Raw genomic sequence first — 14114 nt, forward strand, 5'->3', positions numbered from 1 at the left:
GGCCTCGCCGGCCCCACACCCCAGGGAGAGCGGCCGACGACACGGAACGGGGAACGCCTGACACGCGGCTCGGAGCCATGGAAGCTAGCGTCGTCACACCGCCCTCGGCGCCCGCAGCGGGGAGCGCACGGGCGGTAAAGGACCACCCGCCACCTCCCCCACCGCCCTTCCGGCGCCAGGAGACCGGCCGGCCGGAGGTGGCACCACCGCGAGGGCGCTCCAGGTGCACCGAAGAGCCGTCGCACGCAGGCCCAAGGCAGGCGGCTCAAGAGGGAACGGGTCCGGGCCACCCCATCAGCCCAGAGCCCCGCACGCACCCGGAGGCCCAAGCTCCCTCCCTCCCTCTGGCGGCACACGCCAGAGGACACCGTGTCAGCACCTACCCGATGGCAGAAAACGGCCAACTCGGGCCAAAACAACCGCGACCGGGGCAACGGGGAACAGTTCACTCACCACTGCCGCCTTCCCCGAAGAGAGTCACGGTCGGCGGACCGCGAAATCGAGCCCATCACCGAGATCCAGAGCCCCTAGGGACAACTGGTCGACCCTCGTTGACGAAGGCGCAAGCAAGAGGCGGGGACCACCATCCCCAACGAGCAGGATCGGGGGGCGGCCGGGGAACACGCTAAGACCCACCACCGAAGGACGCCGCGCACAGCCATCGGGACAAGCCCCGGGCAGCGGCCCCCAAAGAGGGAACGCGGCAAGGCCGGGCCAGCACACCCCTCCGGCCCGCCCGGCGCAGCTCCGCGGCCAAAACCCACGAGAGAGAGGGAGAGGAAGCGGGAGAAAAAGAAGACAGAAGTCCCGGCGGCCGACCCAGACCGGGCAAAGCGAAGCCCGCGCCACCGAAGGAACCGCTCAAGACCGCCACCCGAGGCGCCCGCGGCCCGGACCGAGCAGGGAGAGAAGACAACCGACACACACACACACTAAGCCCGCCGGTCCAATATCCCGCCAACGGGCCACAACGGCCCAGCCCAGCGCGACCGAGACAGTTCCGCCGGCGCCGCCCAGCTCCTGGAACTCCGTCTCGGCCACCGCCGCCGAATATCACGCCTTGGCGACTTCCGATGAGAAGACGCTCCCATAAAAGCGGCCACCAGGGGGAGCTCGACAACCGTCAACCAAATCCGGAGGAAGGGACGCGGAACCTCGGTCGGCGTCAGCGGGATCCGCTCCGCAGGGGTCGTAGAAAGTCACCCGGACACGTCCCACCAGTCGGGTCGCCCCGCCAGGGCCCCCCACACACACACACAGCGGCGGGCGCGAGACGCAGGCAGGTCGGCCCAGCACCCCTAGAGAACCCGGCGGGGGACACGGGCGGTGTGGGACTTCAAAACCGAAACCACCACGGTGAAGCCACTGTTAAGACAGGCAGATTGCTAGGCCACGGTCGGATCCATCCAGAGAATGGAGGAATGGACACAAACGTGTAAAAACCCGTTGAAATCGGCTGCTTGGGAATTTGATCTGCTGGTCTTTGGGCTTGGGGTTCCCGCCTGTTTCCGTACCCCCCCCAAAAAAAAAAAAATGGGAAGATGAACAGCCTCTGAGAATCCTCCCTCCTCTCTGTCTGTGGTTCAGTGGCAGAGGGCCGGCCTAGCACATAGGAGGCGCTGGGTTTGAGCCTTAGCGCGGCATACAAAAAGGAACAAGTCGAAAGAAGGCGTGCTGTCCACCTACAACTACTCCAAAAATGAAAAAAAAGAATACTGATCATGATAGGAAAAAGGATTTTTCCTTGTGGAGTTCTATTTTGTCTGTCTGGCCGCATTATCTTTTTTTTTTTGTCTGTTTGTTTGTTTGTTTGTTTTGTTTTGTTTTAAGAAAGAGTGAGAGAGAACTTTGATATTTACTTTTTAGTTTTCGGCGGACGGACACAACATCTTTGTTTGTATGTGGTGCTGAGGGACGAATCCCGGCCGCACGCATGCCAGGCGAGCGCGCTGCTGCTTGAGCCACATCCCCAGCCCCTTTTTAAACTTTTACTTATTTTTCTTTTTTAAAGACCGGGGGGGGGGGGGGGAGAGAGAGAGAGAGAGAGAGAGAGAGAGAGAGAGAGAGAGAGAGAATATTTTGAATATTTTTTATGTTTGTTTTTCAGTATTCAGTGAACACAACATGTTTATTTTATGTGGTGCTGAGGCTGGAACCCAGCAGGACAGAGGAGCGCGTTACCACTTGAGCCACATCTCCAGCCCATGAATTCTTATTTGTATTTGTGTCTTTATTTATCTTTTTTTTTTGGGGGGGGGGTGCTGTTTCTGTTGCTGCTGCTGTTGTTGTTTTCCCTAAGAAATGAGCATATTCTTGAATGGCAAGTCATTTTCCATTGGGTCACAGAGCCAAATTTTACCTTTAGGCACTTGGTAATCAGAAGCTGTAACAGGGCTCTAAGAGCGGCTGCCTCGGCTACAAAGTGTGGGCCCTTGCCCCAGAGCGAAACAACAACAACAACAACAACAACAACAACAACAACGGGGGTGGGGGGGGACAGAAAGCAAAAAGAAAAAAAAAAAAGAATCGAACAAAAAATCCAATCAATCCATGGGCCAAGGACCTGAACAGATACTTCTCAGAATTGGATTAAGACGCTCCTATAAAAGCGGCCACCAGGGGGAGCTCGAAAACCGTCAACCAAATCAGGCTGAAGGGACGCGGAACCTCAGTCGGTCGGTGTCAGCGGGATCTGCTCCGCAGGGGTCGTAGAAAGTCACCCGGGCACGTGCCACCAGCCGCCGCCTCTCCCCCTCCCCCAGGGTCCCCCGCAGCAGCGGGAGGCGCCGGCAGTCTGCCCAGCACCCCTAGAGAATCCGGCGGGGGACACGGGGCGCTGTGGGAGTTCAAAACCGAAACCACCACGGTGAAGCCACAATTAGACAGGCAGACTGATAGGCCACGGTTGGATCCATCCAGACGATGTAGGAATTGACAGAAACATGTAAAAATCAGTTTGAAATCGGTTGCTTGGGAATTTGATCTGCTGGTCTTTGGGCTTTGTGTTTCCTCCTTTTTCTGTACAAAAAAAAAAAAAATTGGAAGATGACCAGCCTCTGAGAATCCTTTCTTGTCTAGGGGCTGTCTATGTCTTTGGGTCAGTGGCAGAGGGCCGGCCTAGCACAGAGTCTGAGCCTTAGCACGCCATACAAAAAGGAACAAATCGAAAGAAGGTGTGCTGTCCACCGACAACATACTAGGAAACAGGAGAAAAAAAAAAAAAAAGAATACTAATCCTAATAGGAAAAAGGATGCTTCCTTGTGGAGTTCTATTTTGTCTGTTTGGCCATTTTATCTTTTTTTTTTTTTTTTTTAATCTATCAATATCACAGAGCCAAATTTTACATTTAGGTACTTAGTAATCAGAAGCTGTAACAGGGCTCTAAGAGAGGCTGCCTTGGCTAAAAAGCATGGTCTGTTGCCCTAGACTGAAACACCACATGTTCTGGGATAAATAAAGCTGGATAAATAAAGCTTGCCATCTCTACCTTCATTTTTATCTGTGTGCACATATTACGCACTGTTTCATCTAAGACGTAGCAGGGCAACAATATCTGTCAGCCCTAAATGGACCCAACCCCTGCCCTCCCCAGCCACACAGGAGACCACAGTCTGAGCAAGAGCACTTCACGGTGTTGTCATTCTGGTGTTGTGGCTCAGTGGTACAGCACTTACCAAGTACGCATGAGGCACAGGGTTCAATCCCAGCACCACATTAAAATCATCATCATCATCATCATCACCTAAATAGACAAAATAAACTTATTTATTTATTTATTTATCTATCTATCTATCTATCTATCTATCTATTTATTTATTTATTTATCTGTTTGTTTATTTATTGGAGGAGGCCTGTAAACAGGGATTGAACTCAGGGGCACTCACTGACTACTGAGCCACATCCCCTAGCCCTACCTATCTAGTATGTTACTTAGAGACAGGGTCTCACTGAGTTGCTTAGTGTCTCACTTTTGCTGAGGGTGGCTTTAAACTCTGGATCCTCCTGCCTCAGCTGAGAGAGAGAGAGAGAGAGAGAGAGAGAGAGAGAGAGAGAGAGAGACAAGCATCTGGGATGACAGGCATAGGCCACTGTACTCAGTCACTTATTTATTTTCAGTACGACTTCAAGGTACACACAAGACAATCACTGCCAGGCGTAGGAGGAACATAGCACATTGATAAACAGTCAGATCTTTGAGGAAGCATTAAACAATCTTAAGGTAGTGTGCAAGTCATTCAATAACCTCAGAATACCTACATGAGGGTTGGGATTGTAGCTCAGTGGTAGAGCGCTTGCCTTGCATTCCTGAGGCCCTGGGCTCAATCCTCAGCACCACATAGAAATAAATAAATAAAGATAAAGACATTGTGTCCATCTACAGCTTAAAAAAAAAAAAATGTTTAGAAAAAAATAAATAGATACCTATATGAAAACCAGAGAGAATTAAAAGAAAAGATGGATAAATCAATTATGGCAAAGAGACGAGAACACTCATCCCTTAGCAGCTGATGACATAGGCCATAAATAAATAATCAGTAACCAAGGACAGCAGAAGCACATCACGAACAACCCACACCTAATGGTCATGTTCAGAACACTGCAAGGCCACCACTACACAGCAGACCTTCTTCCTTTTCTTTTAATATTTATTTTTATGTGGTACTGAGGATCGAACCCAGGGCCTCACACACGCAAGGCAAGTGCTTTACCACTGAGCCACAACCCCAGCCCCAGCAGACCTTCTTTTAAAGTGAATACGGAATGTTTACCAGAGTTGACCATAGAATGGAACATAAACCCAATCTCGACAAAGTCTAAAACATGAAATCACACCACAACTCTTCTCTGAACACCACAAAAGTAATCTGGAGGTCAGGCATGTTGGCCACTGCCAGGATTCATTTCAGGCAGACTGATAGGCCACGGTTGGATCCATCCAGACAATGTAGGAATTGACAGAAACATGTAAAAATCAGTTTGCATCTTTCACAAACTCTTGAGAGGGGCAGGTCAGGGGTCAAGGTGAGATTGAAATACCCCCAACAAAGTGTCAACTTTATCAAACCAGTAGCCTAGATAAAGCAGGTACTTGTACTATTCCTTCTCTGTGCCATTTTGTTCTTTTTTTTTTTTTTTTTTTTTTTTGGGGGGGGGTGGTTCCAGCCACTTTGGGTTCCTACCAGTTTGTCTGCAAGGGAAAATTTGTTTTCTGCCAGGCTGGGGTGCCAGTTATCAGGGCGGGGAAGTAAGATTCTTACACTAAACCGGGCTTGCTTGGGGCAGGTCTCAGTTCTAATTTACATAACAACAGGCAGTGCAAAGTCTCTCCCACTGCCCCTGAAGGAAGAAAAATATGGCCTCTCCAGGCTGTTCACAATTCCCAGCCTGTTTCAGATTCCAGTATGGTTTCCCGTATCTGTTTTAAGGGTCAGTTTGTCTCTCTAACTCTGCATTTATGGTTTAAAACTAAACTAAGAGGTTAATTTGGATATCACTTGTTTCAGAGCATTTGTTCAATGTGTCCACCAGCATTTAATTTCTCTCTCCTGATGTTCCTTAATAACCTGATTGCTTTGGCCTCCTTCTCCTGGATCATGTGTAACTTGTCGTCCCCCCCCCCCACACACACACACACCCTTTGGTATAAAAAGAAACCTAGGAGGAGATTGATCCTAAAGAAAAGGGGTGCTCCACTAAGTGAGAAACTGAAAGTCAAGTGATTTAAAAAGAGTTTGGTGTGGAGAAAGAGAGGGAAATGTGTGTGTGTGTGTGTGTGTGTGTGTGTGTGTGTGTGTGTGTTATAGAGAGAGAAGGAGAGAGTCTCCTGTACTTCAGGGTTTTTGTTTGTCTGTCTGTCTGTTTGTTTGTTTGTTTGTTGTCTAATAATTACAGTGTTTGAATTGGAAGCTCTGCCCTGGCTAATTCTTTCCAATTCTTACAAAGTAGTAACTGTGGTTATGTTCATTTCTGTTAATGATTCATTCTTCCTGCTTTTTAAATTCATTGATCACCCAGAACTTTTTTGTTTGGGGCAGGAGGGGTCCAAGTGCTTGAGAGAATTTTTTTTTTTTTTCCTGTGTCATTTGAATGGAGATTTGGACCTCTGACTAAGAGTAGAGTTTTCTAAGAGAAAAGAGAAGAGCTCTAAGGGAAAAGCAGGGTATTAGATTTAAAAAAAAAAAAAAAAAAGCCTTTTGAAACCAAACTATTGTTAGGTAAAACTGCTTACTCTTTGCCCTGAATGAGTAGAATCTTAAAATATGTGATATGTTTGGGTCAGTCCAATGTGTCTTTGCGATTCATCATCATCTGAAGTGGCACCCCCCCCCCCTCCACTGAAAAGTCTTAACTGGGCCTCTTCAGAAATCTTCACCCAGACTGGTTTTAGGTGTGTCGGCAAAAGGGTCTCTGCAAAAGAATTCAAGGTGGATAAACTTCCTATTTTCGTGTCGCCCTGTTTACTTGGCCACTGGCCGAGAAGACACCAGCACTCCAGGTGCTGGACACCCCCTTACTAGTTTTTCACAAACATATCCAGAATAGTACTTTGAAGAAATGTGCAAACAAGGCCTCTGGCCTTGAGCTGGACTTCACCCAGAGGTCTACATTTTTAAGATACGAGAAGTTACCAACTGGACTCCATGGTTACAGCTGGCAGGGAGAGACTAGAGAGGGGGGAAGAAGCTCTCCCCTTCTCAGGTGTTGTCCTCGAAGGGTGGGTTAACATGCCCAGAACAGTGAGAGAAAAAGCTGCTTTTATGTGAACTTCTGCAGACCATGAATTTCTGAGCCCCTCCCCTTACATGCTCGGTATAAAACTCTGAAACTACCTGAAGTCGGGGTTCAGGGGATTAATTCATTACAGCAAAAGCCGTGTCCTCTGAACCTGGCAGCAGCCAAATAAAACCGTTTCCCGCTCTGTTCGGTCGGTGCCTTGCCTCATTTGTCCCTACAACACATCCATGCAAGGAAGACTTTATCAAACCAGTAGCCTAGGTAAAGCAGGTTCCAGGTTGCTTTTTGCCACCATCACCAACACCAACCCCTCCCCCCCTTGCGCCCCCCCCCCTTCTTTGCAACTGAGAGATAAGCTAACATGGGTCACTCTATATGCAATGAATACCAATAATTTCTTCTGATTTTTTTAAATTACACACAAACAAACAAGCCAAAAACCATGAAAAGTATAAACTATGTTACTGAGAATCAAGAAGAGTAATTCACTCATGTAAATTCAGAAATTCGGTAAGGTGGTTGTTGTTTCTGTTGTGGTTGTTGCTGCTGTTGTTTGTCCTTTTTTGTCTTTTTAAAAAAATTTTCTCCCAAGTGTCAAATCAAGGAAAGGGGTGGGGGGAGGTGGTGGTGGGGGTCAGAAAATGTAACAGGGGTCCACTTGATATGCTTTGAGTATAAGTCTCACTGCTCAGCCACTGAGGCTCATGTTAAAACCCATATCCTTTTTCCTTTCTCTTTTCCCTTCCTTCCCCCTCCCTAATCACAGGTGAAGCTACATTGACTTTCAGGGTGGGATATCTGCCCATTGGCTAACAAATATTTAGAATTTCCATCCAGAAAATCACTTTTTCTGTGTGATAACCTTGCTAGGTAGGCCTCGGATGCGTTAAAACAACAGAGTGTCAGCAGAGTCGTCAGAGTTTTGCTGCTGTAAAGGTTCAGTTCTTATGTTTTCTTATTATAATAAATTCCCCCTCTTCCTTCTGAGATGCTTTGCCTCTGAGCAACACCCCCCAACACCTACACCTCCCTCTCTCTCTCTCTCTCTCTCTCTCTCTCTCTCTCTCTCTCTCTCTCTCTCTTACCGCAGGGCTCCATAAGTTGCTGAGGCTGGGCTTAGCCTTGTGATTCTCCTGAATCACCCCGCATCTCTGCCACTGGAGATGTGTGCACATCTGGGGACTAGAGTAGTATGCTGTGTGTGAGAGATTTTTTTATTATTCAAAAGTCGGTACACTTAAAGACATATAAGTTTCCTACACGAGAGGTCACCAATTAATGCCCTTTTTATTAGAACGTGTATTGTACCGAAGCTCTAAACTTATCCCGTAGTCAGTGACACATGTGGAAGTTCTAACACTGAATTCGGTGTAACATTCAGATTTAAAAAAAAAAAAAAGAGATCTGTGCTTGGGGCTGGGGATGTGGCTCAAGCGGTAGCACGCTCCCCTGGCATGTGTGCGGCCCGGGTTCCATCCTCAGCACCACATACCAACAAAGATGTTGTGTCCGCCGAAAACTAACTAACTAACTAACTAGATAGATAGATAGATAGATAGATAGATAGATATTAAAAATCTCTCTCTCTCTCTCTCTCTCTCTCTCTCTCTCTCACTCTCACACTCTCTCTAAAAAATAAAAAATAAATAAAAAGATCTGTGCCATTAATGACCAGTTTTCACATCTGTTAGTTTTGATTGGATAAGTAAGGGTTTGTTTTGTGATCGTTTGTTGAAAGAACACTCCTGTAGCAGGCGAGTGGCACTGTGTCCTGAATGCATAAGAGTATTTGTCCACTTGTGTCCAAGCTGTTCACCTAGGTCCAACTGTTGGTGAGCAAAAACCACATCGTGGCAGTTATCTGGCCAGAGTCATAGATTCTTTTTTTTTTTTTTTTTTTTTAAGAGAGAGTGAGAGAGGAGAGAGAGAGAGAGAGAGAGAGAGAGAGAGAGAGAGAGAATTTTTAATATTTATTTTTTAGTTCTCGGCAGACACAACATCTTTGTTGGTATGTGGTGCTGAGGATCGAACCCGGGCCGCACGCATGCCAGGCGAGCGCACTACCGCTGAGCCACATCTCCAGCCCCAGAGTCATAGATTCTGAACGTGGCTTCCAAAGTCAAAGGTCAACGACTGTATGTAGGACTTCTAGGCAACTGTGATGTGAAGATCTCTGGGCTTGTTGTACAATAAATGTGTCTGTGTTCCTTCAGCGCAGAAGGAAATGTATGCATTCTAGAATGCAAAGCTTGGGCTAGGGTTTTAGCTCGGCAGTAGAGCACTGGCCTGGGAGGTGTGGAGCGGTGGATTCGATCCTGATCCTGAGCACCACAGAACCAAAAACAAAGGGACAAACAAGCCAATAAGGTAAAGATATTGTGTCCATCCATCTACAACTCAAAAAATTAAAGGGGAAAAAAATTAAAATGCAAGGCTTAGCCAGGCATGGGTTGGGGGTTCATGTCTGTCCCCCACCCCCCACCCCCCAAGAGGATCAGGAGGAGGTTGAGAGAAGGATTGTAAGCTCATGGCGAAAGTAACCTCGAGAGACCCCTGTCTCCAAAAGAAAATTTGTGATAGTAAAAGCAAATGGGACTCTGTTTTGTTTTACGTCTCCATTCTGTAAAACAACCAGGCCGAGTAGAAGGGTCATGACTGGGGCAAGATGTTCTTTTCCTTTTGCTATAGAAAACTTTAAGGACATGGGACGTTGTTTCTGTAACTAGCCCCTAACGGGGCTATGCTTCTGTCACTGGAGTGGCTAGGCTGATTGTGATTGGCTGAGCGTCCCTCCGCCTGACTTCACTCTCCAGCTTCTGTAACTTGGCTTGCTTGCATTAGCTAGACGCCCCCTCCCTCCAAAACGTCCCTTTTGCCGGTTTCAGGCTTATAAGGAGCACCCTTGCAATTGTTTGAGGCTGGTCAGGGGAACAGCTGTATGTTCTTCTGGTCAGTCGCCGCTAGTTGTGTTTTCATAAAGGCTTGATTCCTTTATACGCGAGTGGTCTGGAAGTCAGTTTTTGAAACCCCGGGACCAAGCTTTAACTAGAACAAGAGCAAGCAAGCAAGCAAGCAAGCAAGAAAACAAACAAATAGATAGATAGATAAATTGAATATGAGGATGTGGCTCAGTCAGTGGTCAAGTGAGTGCTTCTGGGTTCAACTCATAAATCAATGGATTTACCAAAAATGTATAAAAATATCTTTATAAAAAGGGGATGTTGGTTTAGCTCAGTGGCAAACTGTGTGTTCAGTCCCCAGTTTTCCAGGGTCCATGATGAGCCTGCGTGAGGGAGGGGCTGGTTTCCGGTTCCATCCCCACCAAGGAAACCCTGACATGAGTATGGGGAGATGTATTCGGCTATTGGAATGCCAAGGGTAGAGTGATTTCCATGGCGATCTCCCCCCCCACCCCCCCACCCCACCCCACCCCGCCCTGCCCTTTTTCTGTGTGGGCAAGGTCTCTTCTAGTGTCTTGATTTCTTTTATTTATTTATTTGGCCTAGTTGTAAAGAATGCGTTTGTGTTATTAATTTCTTTTTCTCTGGAGCTGAGGATCGAACCCAGGGCCTCGAATATGCTAGGCGAGCGCTCTAACGCTGTCCAGCCCAGCACGGGAGGCATCTTGTTTTTTTTTTTTTTTTTTTCTTTTTTTCTTTATTCTTTTTTTCCCCCGTTTCCCATGGGCACTTTGAGATGAGATTTCCTTGCCTGTTTGGGTTGTTTGAGTCTCTCTTTGTTCACTACTTTTGTTTCTTTTGTGATGCTAGGCTGGGGAAGAAACCCAGGGCAGGGCCTTGGGCATTGGTCCACAGACGGTCTTGATTGCTGGGCAACACCCTCACCTTTTTTCCTTTGTCTCTTCTTCCCCAGAAAGTAAACCCAGGAAGGGCCTCCCTCTCCTTCCCCCAGGCCCGAATCCATCCTGCTTGGGTTTGGTGCGCAGACAGGTACACACTGGAGACACACACAGACACACACACACACACACACACACACAGACACACACACACACACACACACACACACACACACACACACAAACGGGAAACATCACTGTTTTGGTTTGTTTCTCTCTTAACCTCATCCAGGCCCTCCCTCATAACTCTCAGGGGTGGGGGAGGGAAGGTGTTTACCTTGGACCTCTAGTGGTGACAGCCTTGGGAGCGACTACTGCTGGGGAATTGGAGTGAGTGGGATGGGGGAAGTGTAGGATTATAGTTCAAATTCCAAGGGTCGGGCAGAGGCACAGAAGCTATCTCCTAGGTGGGGCATGTTAAAGGCTAAGGAAAGTGATCAGATACCAGCGGTATGTCCCCCCCACCGCCCAGTGCTTCCAGGACTTTACTGTGTGTGTGGGGGGGGGCGGGGGAACAACAGAGCGGGCACTGAGGCCCTTGCCCATCTGTCTTTCCAGGGACTCAGTAGGCTGAGGGAAGAGAGGAAGACATGACGCGGCGGCTTGCAGCTTAGTGATCTGTACATGGATATAGATATAGATATCTAAGTCTGTCTGTCTATCTGTCTATCTATGTCTATACATGTAGATAGATGATATCGAAACTGGAAATGGAACTCAGGCAGGCCTTGCAAAATGACGGTAGCTTTGCGCCACCTAGCGTTCAGTGACTGCAACCAACGAGGCTGCCCTTTTGAGACCGCAGACCACTCACTCACTGTGAACTCCCAAGTTCCACAGGGTGGAAACATCCAAGTGTATATGCTTGTGTTTCTGACCCGGTGGCAAGATGAGATCCGACTGAAGAAGCCAAGCAAGCCTAAAACGTGTGTCCCACCTTCACCACTCCTAAGTGTGGAGGATTAGCCAACTGAGAAAGCCTTAGGGGAGGGAGCAGCTTGGGTCCGTCCGATAGGGGACACGGACGGACAGCTGGGAAAGGGAAGGACCCTGAGTAACTGCACAGTTGCTCTGGGATCCAATTTTACCTGTAGACCTACTCGGCGATATATAAACCTCAGCCAGCCAGCCTGTGCTGCATTTTGTCCTGCCTTTATTGGTATTAGGTATTTTCCAGAAGAAATGGGGGGGGGGGGGGAATTTCCCATCTCGTGTCTCCCGGGACTGAATCCTCCTTGTCCACGCTTTCCCTGAAGATCCTTTAGAGATTCTCCACTTCGAGATGGACCGATGTGTGTGCTGCTGCAGGTTTGACAGCCATCCAGGAGGAAAAACAACCACCACCACCACCACCACCACCACCACCACCCCGGGGGGGGGGGGGGGGGGAGTCCCAAATCTCCAATACCATCACCTTTGTCATCATTCCACCATCCTTGGAAGAAGGAAGTCGATCCAAAGGTCCTGGAAGAGAACAGTAAGAGTAGTGAAAGATCAGAATGGTGAGACAGTGTCCAGCAACCACCACCTCAGCTACTCACAAGAGAAAGTGAGGTCCTGGGAGTACTCAGGCAACCTCCAGAGACCTCGAGCTTTAACCAGCAAATAGAGAGACAGGAGAGGGAAGGGGAAGGACACCCCCCTCACCCCATGTGATAACACCACCACAGGTGAGCAATAGGGGGACACCCCTTCTCAAAAAAAAAAAAAAAAAAAAAAAATCGAGGTGTAACTCCGTGGTGGTGGTGGTGGTTAGGCACTTCTGGATTCAATCCAGGGGGAATCATATCACCTTTCTTCCCTGTTTTAGGCAGACTTATCTGTCCTTGAGTCCACGCCCAGCATAGTCAAGGATGTCATGTAGACTTTGGAGACCAGAGGATGTCAGAAATGAGTCTTATCAAAAGTAAGAAGCCGAATTACAACTGCGGCCAGGAAGAAGTGCAAGGTGGCCTTTGAATCTCCTCTACGAAACCTCCTGTTGTTGCTGAGGTGCAGAATCACAGTCTTTGGGGACCAGAGTCCCCATGTTTTTGCTTTGCCAGCGCTGCCATAAGCCTTTTTTCCTGTGTCTCAAGACCTTGCCATCCTTATTGGATTGGGCCAAGCTTTCAGCAACAGGAAGAGGGGAGGGAGGGAGGGAGGGAGGGAGGGAGGGGGGGAGAGAGAGAGAGAGAGAGAGAGAGAGAGAGAGAGAGAGAGAGAGAGAGTGGGAGGAAGGGGAAGGGGAAAACTTAGGGGCTGGGTGTGTGGCTCAACTGGTAGCATGGGGCGCCGGGTTAGATCGCACCAAATAAAAACTAAAATAAATAAGTTTAGGGCTGGGGATGTGGCTCAAGCGGTAGTGTGCTCGCCTGGCGTGCGTGCGTGCGTGCGTGCGGCCGGCCCGGGTTCGATCCTCAGCACCACATACAACATACAACCATGTTGTGTCCGCCAAAAACTGAAAAATAAATATTAAATAATTCTCTTCTCTCTCTCTCTCTCTCTCTTTCTTTCTTTCTTTCAAAACAAAATTTAAAAAAAAAAGTTTAAAAAATAATAATAATAATAAAAATAAAGATGTTGGGTCCCCCGAAAACTAAACACTAAATATTAAAAAAAAACAAAAACAAGAAAGAAAAAACAAGAAAGAAAGAAGGAAGGAAGGAAGGAAGGAAGGAAGAAAGAAAGAAAAAAAAAAAAAAAAAAAGGCGTGCATAAATGCACACCCAGTTCGGCCCCAATCCCCGTCCGCTTATGTTAGGACAACTGATCGACCTCTATACATACTACATAAAGAGAAAAAAAAAAAGAATCGAAGTCCTCCAGTGGACAACTGGTGGACCTCAGTCGTTCTGGGGCACACCGGCCAACTGGTCAACCTGCGAGGAGGAGGGGAGAGAGAAGAAATGTAAAGCTGCGCGGCAATCAAACAAGCCCCCCTCCCCCCCCCCCAATAAAGGAAAAAAGAAAACCAATCATCTAGGGCTGGCTGGGCTGTGAATATACCTCAGTAGGTAGAGTGCTATGCGTCGAATGTCCAGTAGCGGTGGTCCCAGTCCCACACCGAACCGAGTCAAAGGAGAAACACCAATACTGTTAGTCACACAGGCAGAATTCACATTGAGACAACTGGTCGACCTCTTTCGTTGAGGGTGTACTGGTCGACCTGGGGGGGTGGAGGGGAGAGAGAGAGGGGGAGAGAGAGAGAGGGGGAGAGAGGGGGGGGGAGAGAGGGGGAGAGAGAGAGGGGGAGGAGAGAGAGAGAGAGAGAGAGAGAGAGAGAGAGAGAGAGAGAGAGAGAAAGTAAGTTAGGGGCTAGGGGTGTGGCCCAAGGGGTATGGGGCTCGCCTGGTATGCAGGGGGCGGTGGGTTAGATCGCACCAAATGAGAATAAATAAATAAATAAATAAATAAATAAATGAATGAATGAATAATAAATAAATAGATAAATAAATAAATAAATAAATAAATAGAGATGTTGAGTCCCCCGAAATCTAAACACTAAATATTAAAAAAAAAAAAAAAAGAAAAAGA

This window comes from Urocitellus parryii, unplaced genomic scaffold (assembly GCF_045843805.1).
Source record: "Urocitellus parryii isolate mUroPar1 unplaced genomic scaffold, mUroPar1.hap1 Scaffold_420, whole genome shotgun sequence".
Taxonomy (NCBI): Eukaryota; Metazoa; Chordata; class Mammalia; order Rodentia; family Sciuridae; genus Urocitellus; species Urocitellus parryii.